Source organism: Phaseolus vulgaris, chromosome 5, assembly GCF_000499845.2.
Source record: "Phaseolus vulgaris cultivar G19833 chromosome 5, P. vulgaris v2.0, whole genome shotgun sequence".
NCBI lineage: Eukaryota > Viridiplantae > Streptophyta > Magnoliopsida > Fabales > Fabaceae > Phaseolus > Phaseolus vulgaris.
This window is the reverse complement of record NC_023755.2, coordinates 39,654,043-39,663,720: the sequence shown is the minus strand read 5'-3', so window position 1 is coordinate 39,663,720 and position 9,678 is coordinate 39,654,043. Positions and strand designations below refer to the sequence as shown.

General features: G+C 24.5%; 2 non-coding genes across 2 annotated transcripts; both read left to right on the top strand.

The window, feature by feature from the left end:
• The first annotated feature begins 4,253 nt into the window (after positions 1-4,253).
• TRNAR-UCU (transfer RNA arginine (anticodon UCU)) lies at positions 4,254-4,326 on the top strand. The gene has a single exon. It is a non-coding gene; the product is annotated as a tRNA-Arg (tRNA).
• A 2,404-nt stretch (positions 4,327-6,730) lies between these two features.
• Positions 6,731-6,803, top strand: TRNAR-UCU (transfer RNA arginine (anticodon UCU)). Its single transcript has one exon. It is a non-coding gene; the product is annotated as a tRNA-Arg (tRNA).
• The last annotated feature ends 2,875 nt before the right edge of the window (positions 6,804-9,678 follow it).

Below are 9,678 nucleotides of genomic sequence, written 5' to 3'. Positions count from 1 at the left end.
CTTTTTAAAATGATTCAACATACTTCCAATCTTTCTCATTTTGTTTTTTGTGAAATGTTTCGAAAAAATCTTTGTAGGGATAAAATAGAAAGTAATGATTTGGCAAATTCTTCCTGCACCATATCAATTTTAATCTCCACCATATCAATTTTTTAAATTTCCAAAACTACCTCCTGCACCATATCAACTTTTTAAATTTCCAAAATTACCCTCCTACACCATATCAATTTTAACCTCCAATATATCAATTTTTTAAATTTTCAAAACTACCCTTATTTCAAAATAATAATTATAATTGAGAAATAAAAAAATACATGCTGGAAAAAAAAATTCTGAACACAAAATTAAAAATACATTCTGGATAAAAAAAATTCAGAATTCAAAAATATGTTTTGAAAATTGAAATCCAAAATATTTCAAATAAAAGTTTCAAAAATAATTTTTCCCATTTTTGTGTAAGGTTATTTTCGTCATTTAAAATGGGTATTTTTATCATTTTCTAGATTTTCTAGAGCTGATCGGGTGCATGATGAAATTGATATGATGGAGGGAGAAATTGCCTAATGATTTTGGTGTATAAGCCCATTCTCATCATTTTCGCCGAAACCAACGTTCATTTCGTCCCACCAAAAAGAGTCAGTTAGGTTCAGCCACTGTTTCTTTTATAAAAGTTTTTCTACAAATCACTGTAATTCATTTACTCTTTCCAAAATTACATTATTTTTAACAACAAAATAAAAATATTTTATTTGAAATAAATAAAGAGATAAATGAATGCCCAAACATTAATAATTTTAAACTTCTCTATTATAATACACTTTCACATTACTAAGAGCGTAATTACCTAGTTAATGTAAGATAACTTTCATTATATTCCCTCTTAACTGCCATATAATATTATTTCAATTTTATTCTTAGATTTATATTTTATTTCATTATTTTAAAAATTTAAAAATATATTATTTCATTTTTTTAACATAATTAAACTATTTAAAAAAAATTAACAGTAGCGGCTCCCAATTATTTTTCATTTATATATTTATTTTCCTATTTTGCAAAATATTTTCTAAAAATATTTTTTATTTACTTTATCTATTTTCTGTTACATACTTATTAATTAATTGTGTTGAATTTTATATATCTATACAATTTTTTTTCTATTTTATCTTTATATCAATATTTATTTATTTTATTATTATGGACATTGTTCATTTTCTATTTTTTTCAAACTTTTTAAATTTTTAAATTTTCAAAATTTTAAATTTTCAAAATTTTAAATTTCAAAATTTTCAAACCCTAAATTTTTCTCAAAACACTTCAAAAATTTTAAATTTTAAATTTTAAAATTTTCAAAAAATTTAAATTTTTTAAACCCTAAGGCTTTTCAAAACACTTAAAATTTCAAATTTTTAAATTTTCAAAATTCTTTAAATATTTAAATTTTCATATATTTAAATTTTCAAATTTTGAATTTTCAAATTTTGAATTTTCAAATTTTGAATTTTCAAATTTTGAATTTTTTAAAATTTTCAAATATTTTTAAATTTAAATCTAAACCGAAAGCTTTATAAACCTATCAATTTTTTTTTTTCATTTTCTATTTTCATATTCAAAATATTAGTCGTAATTTCGTTTCTGGAATCACGAAATCAAATCAACCAGTAAGTAGTGTTTTTCAATGACTTCTACACCGTTGACTCTTGCAAATTCGTAAGTATGTACATAATTATTGTTTTGTGTTTCTTATAATAATTACCAAAATCATTCCATTAACAAGATTGTCCAATTTTTGTTTAGTCAACATCTATGGCTTGGGATTTGCAAGCTATTTTGAGATGCACCATTGCCCCAACTATGAACAACCCGAATCTCATTCTTTTTCAAGGTTTTTGTGTTGAACAAGATGACCTACTTTGTGATTTTCGAAAATTCTCAGAAACGGTGCTTAATGAATTGAAAGAGATTTACAAACTTTTCTACCCTCATCTTCATAACAACCTTCATCCCATCATTTCATGTTCCCAACCTATCCCTCATAAAAATGTCAAAGAACTCAAACTATCAAACAAAGTAGACGAATAAGCACACAAGATTTGCACGAAATTGAAAATTGATGGTACATGTATAATTTTGCTTCGTTATATTAAAAGTCAAACTTGTTATATAATATTAGCAAGAATGAGGGTGGTGAAGCATATGACCGCGAGAGATGGTGTGTCATACCCACAAAAAGGGTAGTTTTGGATTCAAATTTTGGGCGATTTTGGTGTTTCGCTCTCTTATCTCCTCAGAGTGAACTTTTCTTATTCATGTTATAAAGACCAAGGTCAAAGACTCATGGGAATGTGGGAAAACCATAAACCAATGAATGGTTACACTTTACTCCACATGAGGACGTTTGTGTTTTTAGAATTGAAGTGCTCCCATTTTGCAGAAAAAAGAGAAGACACAATTTGCCTTCATAGGTTGCAAGAGTTACACGGTCGAAAAGATAGATACTTTTAGGAGTCCGTGGTGTAAAGAAATTCAACAAAGCAACAACAATAATGACTATTTGGGCATTGTTTTTCTCATTAAAAGGGTTTTGTCTTGGGTTTCCTTTGGTGAATTGTGTCTTCCTATATATTTTGAGATTATTATTTTGTAATCACATGGTGATGAGTGTGCATTTATCCATTGGAAATAATGGAGAATATGAGAAGACCAAATTTTTGGTTCAAGGGAACTCCATTCTAAAACATTGATTCATGTTAATAATGAGAATGGAAGTAATAAAATTAACAGTAACATTGAAAAAGAGGGTGGAAAAGGTAAATGATGTTTGCTTTGAATGTATAAGAACAAATACTATACACTAATAATTGTTTTGTATTTTATTTTCACTTTCACTAATAATGTGTGAATAATAATATTATTTATTCAATGCGGATACACAACACGTCCTCCTAGTATATATAATATTTTAAACTACAAATTTATCATTAAACTTTAAATTTTGGGACTTTTCCTTCTAATTTGCAATTTCTCATGCTAAAAGTTTTACTCTACAAAATTTACTGCTGAGCTTTTTGTTTCTTCAATTTGATTATATGAATTTTAAAATTATGCACATTTTACCAATTTATTAACAAAGTGATAACGTGACCAATAATAATATAACTTTGTCATCACATGTGAATTTGATATAAAATAATAACGGTATTTATTTAGACATAGTTGAGAAAAAACTGAGTAAATATCAAATATAAACTTACGTGAAAATTTATTAAATAATAATTTATAGATTTGCATGATTCTGTATAGTTTTTTTTGTAAATATTTAACTTTATTATAATTTTATAAATATTTAAAAGTAAAAATAGTGTTATTTAAGAAGAAAAAAAGTCTCTCTGACAACCTTCTCTAATTTTTTATACTGATAGTTAACATTTATCATATTTATGGGTTTGAACTGTGGTTAACTTTAGAACACTGCAATTCAATGTTAACTCATGGCAACATAATAACACTAAAACATTGAAAAGATGATTAATAGTGTGAAGTCGATTTAAAAAATAAATAAATATTTATTGGTTTGATTAATTGTTTCAAAAGTAAAATTTAATGATCTCTTTACAATGATTTCACCTAAAATGTAATTTTTATTTATAGATTTAATTCTATTTTAGTGTCTATAATTGTTGTATTGTAAGACTAATTGTTAACTTTTTGTCTAGTTTATAACACAACACAAAAAAGGTGTTTGGTAAAGAATTCAAAAACAATTTGTTTTAAAAATTTATAATTTGTAAGTGCTAAATTACATTAATTAACTTTTATTTTATTTTATTAATATTTTTTATATTTTAATGCATTGTATATTTTTGTATTTTGTATTTTTTTATTATCTATTTCTATTTTATAGACATAAGACTACTTTTAGTATTTGTTAATTAGGTTATTTTTTAATCTTTACATACTTCAAATTAAAAAAAAAAAAAAAAACTAACATTACATATTCAAGTAAAAAAAATTTATTAGATAAAAGTTATATATAAAAATTTAAATATAATAATAATTTAGATTAAAATATAATTTAAAATAAATTTAATCAATACTCTTTAAAGAAAATAATTTGTTATATGTTATTTCTTCTTGACAATACCCATAACCATTTGTTTGATTGTTTTCACTCGTTTTCCTTTACGTCATTTGTCAATAGAATTAAACAATCATGTTATTATAACTTTTAAAATGTAAATAAATTTCAAGAAGCGCCCATGGCCTAACGGATAAGGCGTCTGACTTCTAATCAGGCGATTGTGGGTTCGAGTCCCACTGGGCGTGAAAATTTTAATTTTTTAATGTTTTTTGTTGCTTATTTATTTTTTATTAAATGTTATTAACAAAAATATTTTGCTACTTTTAATACATTTTCTAAGAATAATTATAATTATAGCATTTGTGAAGGATTGTACAAAATCAATAACTTTGTCCTTTATTATATTGTTATGGATAATAATTTTATATAATGTGATGTAAGTTAGAAAATAGTTATATTAAGATTATGAAACTGTCTTCATTCGTCCATAATTTCATAAAAAGTATTTATAAATGAGTTTGTTACTATAATTACTTACGTTGATGAATTAAGTAAATTGCTAAGAACTTCCAAAAACTGTATGTTGCAAGAATAATAACTTCAAGCAATAAATAGTAAGCATCGTGGATTTTATCTCATTATTCTGACGTCTTATTTCACTCAATTATAATATTATTTAGTTACTCATGGTTAGATAATAAGCAATTATAATGTATGAAAAATTGAACATTCATTTATTTTAAAAGTTTATCTACAATGTTCTATTATAATACTTTTTCATTAATTTATAATTACTATGCTATGCTTCTAATTTTTTTTTAAAAATAACGTATATGTGATAATAGCATATATTTGTTTATATTATAATTAATTTTGACTAACTATATGAGTTAAATCAATATGGCGTACTCATAGTTTATAATTTAGAAACACAGTTCTATTTCTATCTAAAAACTAATTGTATTGTTCTTTTCTCATATAGTTTTTCTTTATTTAAAAAAAAAAAATCATGGATTTTAAATATAGTTCATCAAGAAAAAATTCTACAAATTGAAGAAGTCCTACGTCATTATATATCATATAAATATATTTTCGTTGATAATCCATAGTCTTCTCTCAATACCTGAAATACTTCTTCAATTTTTAAATATTTGAGTTTTGTAGACAAGCTCTTGAAATATATATTTTTTTAAAATTAGTCTTTTTGTAAAAAAAATAACAATATTTATATTATAACATTGTATATTGCAAAAGATTTTCCTATTTAGAATCTCTTATTACCGTGGAATGGGTGACGTGGAAAAGCAAAGAAAGTTGTTTTTGGCTTTTTCGGTGATATGAGATGATTTGCAAAGAAACATTCAACAAATACTCTCCTTTTACTATGTTACTCTTTGCTTTTTCAAAATTTTCGTCCTATGCAATAGTGAAGATTCCATTTACAACCAAGATTCATAAGCATGTGATTGCTTTGACTATTTATTGTGATGGTTGATGACTTAATGGAATGATAAATATTACAAACGCAGTGAGGAGAGGTGCGTTTTGAATGCTTTGAGTTGAGTGAGGAGTTGAGTCTAAATGTTGTGAGGAGTTTGTTCTTGCTAAAGAGGTTCTCGGAGGTACGCAACGTGGCTCGACGTAGTGCAATGTGGTCCTTGGTGGTGTTGTGTATGTTGGTGTGGTACTCGATGGGTGTGGTTTGATGTGGTGCGCAATTGTGCTATGTGTTTAGTGGTCGTTGGTCGGTGGTGTGTTCTCACACCCAGGTGCATTGAGAAACCAGATAATCGATTTTGACGCCTGAGAATCGATTCTCACACTCGATTCTTTTAAACAATCGATGTTGGAGTATACAATGATGTATTTTTCTTATTTTATATGAAGGATAATCGATTATCCACATGCAAAATAAACTATCCTTACATTTTTTTTTTGCTAAAATCGATTTTGTGTCATCATAATTGATGTTTTTGTGTTTATTTTTTTGTTTGGTTGAGTGAATAATTATTATTATTTTTTATTTTATTTTGATGCATGTATGATGTGATTTGATTTATAAATATATGCAATGTTTTTTTTGGTTTGGTTGAGTGAATAATTATTTATTTTGATGTATGCATGTTGTGATTTGATTTATGTATATATGCAATGTTTTTAATTACTGAATTATATCATATTATACTACTAATAATTTTAATTAATCAAAATTTACACAAAAATACCTAATATTTGATGATTCTATTTTTGTTAAAGACAAGAGTAAATTTGTAATATCACATTTTAAACCTTTAAAAATAAATAAAAAATACTCTCACAACTATCACATCACTCATAAATTTTAATAATTTTTTTTTATAAATCTACTATAACATGTCTCAATCCAAGCACATTAACTTTCCTCACACTTTTTTCTCAAATCCTTACACTTTCATTTCTCAATCCAAACACAACCCAATGATTTTTTTCCTTTATATTCAATTTTTTCTTAATGTTTATGATATTTCCTAAAAATAGTAATTTAATTACATTCGTGATTGATTATATATATTTGAAATATATAGTATTTCATGATTATATATTGTTTTTCTAATAATTATAAATTAGGTAGCAGTGTTAATATATATATTGTATACAATAAACAACAAGGCGCCCATGGCCTAATGGATAAGGCGCTTGACTTCTAATCAAGCGATTGTGGGTTCGAGTCCCACTGGGCGTGATTCTTTTTGTATTTTAAGTGCGCATATATTTTTTTAATTAAGGAGAGAATCTTTTTAATATTTTTATTGTTTTACTAAGTTATAATCTTTTAGGAATTAAAGAAAGAAAGTATTAAGAATTAACAGGTATTGTGACATTAATTAGTTTAGATAAATAAATAAGAAATATTGTTCCTCCTTCAGTATTTAACAACCTGTGAAATGAATTCAGACATTGAGAAGGGTAACACGTGATTAGATTCGTTCTGCGTTGGATTTGCCCCTCCTTCGTACAAATTACTAAGAATCACATCGTGGGTTGAGCCATGACAATTCCTATTTTTAACTTTTTTTTTCCCATTTTTTTTATTGTTATATATAGATATTTTTAGGTTGAATATCATTTAGTATTTGTATTTATTATTTATTAAGACGATATTACTATATTATTTTTAACGTGGAACTCAAATTCAAGATTAAAAAGTTACAATCATATTGAAAGTTTTTTATACTTTTACGAGGATAAAAAATAAGAGAATTTGTATTGTTATAGGCAAATTATATTAATGTGAAAACCTTTCGATTATGTTTATAATAACTAAATTATAACACATTGTATATCTTTCTTTTATCTGTTGGATGCATAATTAATGGAAATTAAAGTAATAAATACTCTTTTATTTACAAGTACGCTGAATTTAGTTGCAAGAGACATTATTATATAATAAAAGCGATGATAAACTTTAATATCTTATGTACATTATATATACAATCACATATGCATTTGATATATAGTTTAATGTGTTTTTAAATGCTTTGAAAATTTTGTTTTTTAGTGTTTTTGTATTCAATATTGCAAATTTGTTTCTTGCCATTATTATGTTATTTTTATATTAATGGTGTTGTTGACATATTAAATTTGATAATATACCAATAAACAGAAGATTACACGTTAATATGATCAATTTAAGAGTAAGTAAATTGCTATTTGAATTAGATTTGCATATTTATTAAATGTTGAATATAAAAGGCATTAAATTTTGATTCAAGATAACAAATCAATTTTAACTTAAAAACTCAGAATAAATCGTATGAAAGATTAAGTAATACACCTCTTAATTATGATACATATTTTAACCTTGATCCAAAAGTAAAAGGTTGAGCAAGACCATATAAATAAATATCACAATTAAAATAAATGTATGTTATATTATAATATTTTATTGTATTTGATTCTTAAGGGTTAATTAAGTAGATGTGATGGAAAAGCATTGCATTGTAATGAAAGAGCAGCAACAACAAGTGGCGCGCGTTGATTGTCCCTTGTCCTTGTGAGTGTGTAACATTTATGGGTCCATCAAAAAGTCGCACACCACTTTGCTTCCTCATACCTAATTCTTCAACCATTCATATTTACACACAAAATGCTGTTTCATCACCCATTATAGACTAAGAAATTTTCTAGACTATTAATTGCAACTCACCCTAATTTTCACTTCAAAAACCCAAACAATATTTTATTTGGTAAATATCAACTATTTGCAAAATTTGCATTGCAAATTGTGTCATCAACTCGTCATAAAATTATTTGCAACACCAAGGTTCTTCTTCTTTATTTTATGAGGGTGAAATGTAGGTGGTGAATAAGGATAGGAATATAAAAACAAGGAGAAGAGTGTGTCTAATTCTGAGCGAGGAGAAAAAATGGTTCTTAGTTTTTATCTAATTTCATAAATAACTATTTTATATAATGTTGTATATTACACATCGAATAAAAATAAAAACATCCCATAATATATAAATGATTGTAATCCTTTCCATGGATTGATTTTGTAATGTTAAATTAGATTTAAAGTTCACGATATATAGTAATTTAAAACTTATAATAATAAAGTTTATTAGATTTATCCGATCACAATCAATTTCATACTTAATTTCAAATTGTAATCGGATCATCTATAAATATATATTATTAGGTATTACTCATCATTTTGATACTATAGAAATCTCAATCCACTAAAAGCAATAACATTTAACGTGGAACAAACCTCACTGATTTTATAAGATTGAATTAAATTTAAAGTATTTTTTTATATAATTTTAATATTTTAAATAAATTCAGAACAAAAATATTTTAAATTGAAAAATATTGAATCATTGAAATTCAATTAAAATCAAGTTTATAGATTGATTCATTTAATTACTTAACAGAAGAACCTATTAAAACAACCATAGAAGTTTCAAATACATTTGTCATGGGGTTAAACTATACAAATCAAACAAAAATGTCAGTATATGAATAACGTGGAGAGGATATAAATAAACACGGATATTTATGTTCAATATATGTGATTTTTAATTATTTATTCTTAGTTAATTGGTCCTAAATTACATTATCGTTAACACATCACTAGTAAATCGTGAGAATTAAACAAAAAAATAATAATTTATAATAAAATGGGTTAACTTTTTAATAAATATTAAGTTGAAAATACGTGTATAGATAAATAACTGTCACACGGTAACTTTGTAATTAAAAATAAAGATAACAACACTTATTTATGTTATTATATATCTGAATAAAAGATATTGATGAAATATTAAAAAATGTGGTTGTCGCTTTATAAACACATTTTTTTTCCCAATTACACACTTCATACATTCTTAAACAGGTATATAATTGTTTTTTTTATTATTCAGAAAAGTATAGAAATTAGTCTTCCAATTTTTTTTTAAAAATCTTTAAATATTTCAAATGCAAATATTAAAGCTTAAAATATTTCAAATCCAAATCTTTAAAGATGATTTTTTTTATCTATTTTTAAATATTAAAAAGATATTTTAAAAATAAAGATTTCATAAAAAATATCTTTTCATATTAAAAACATATTTAAT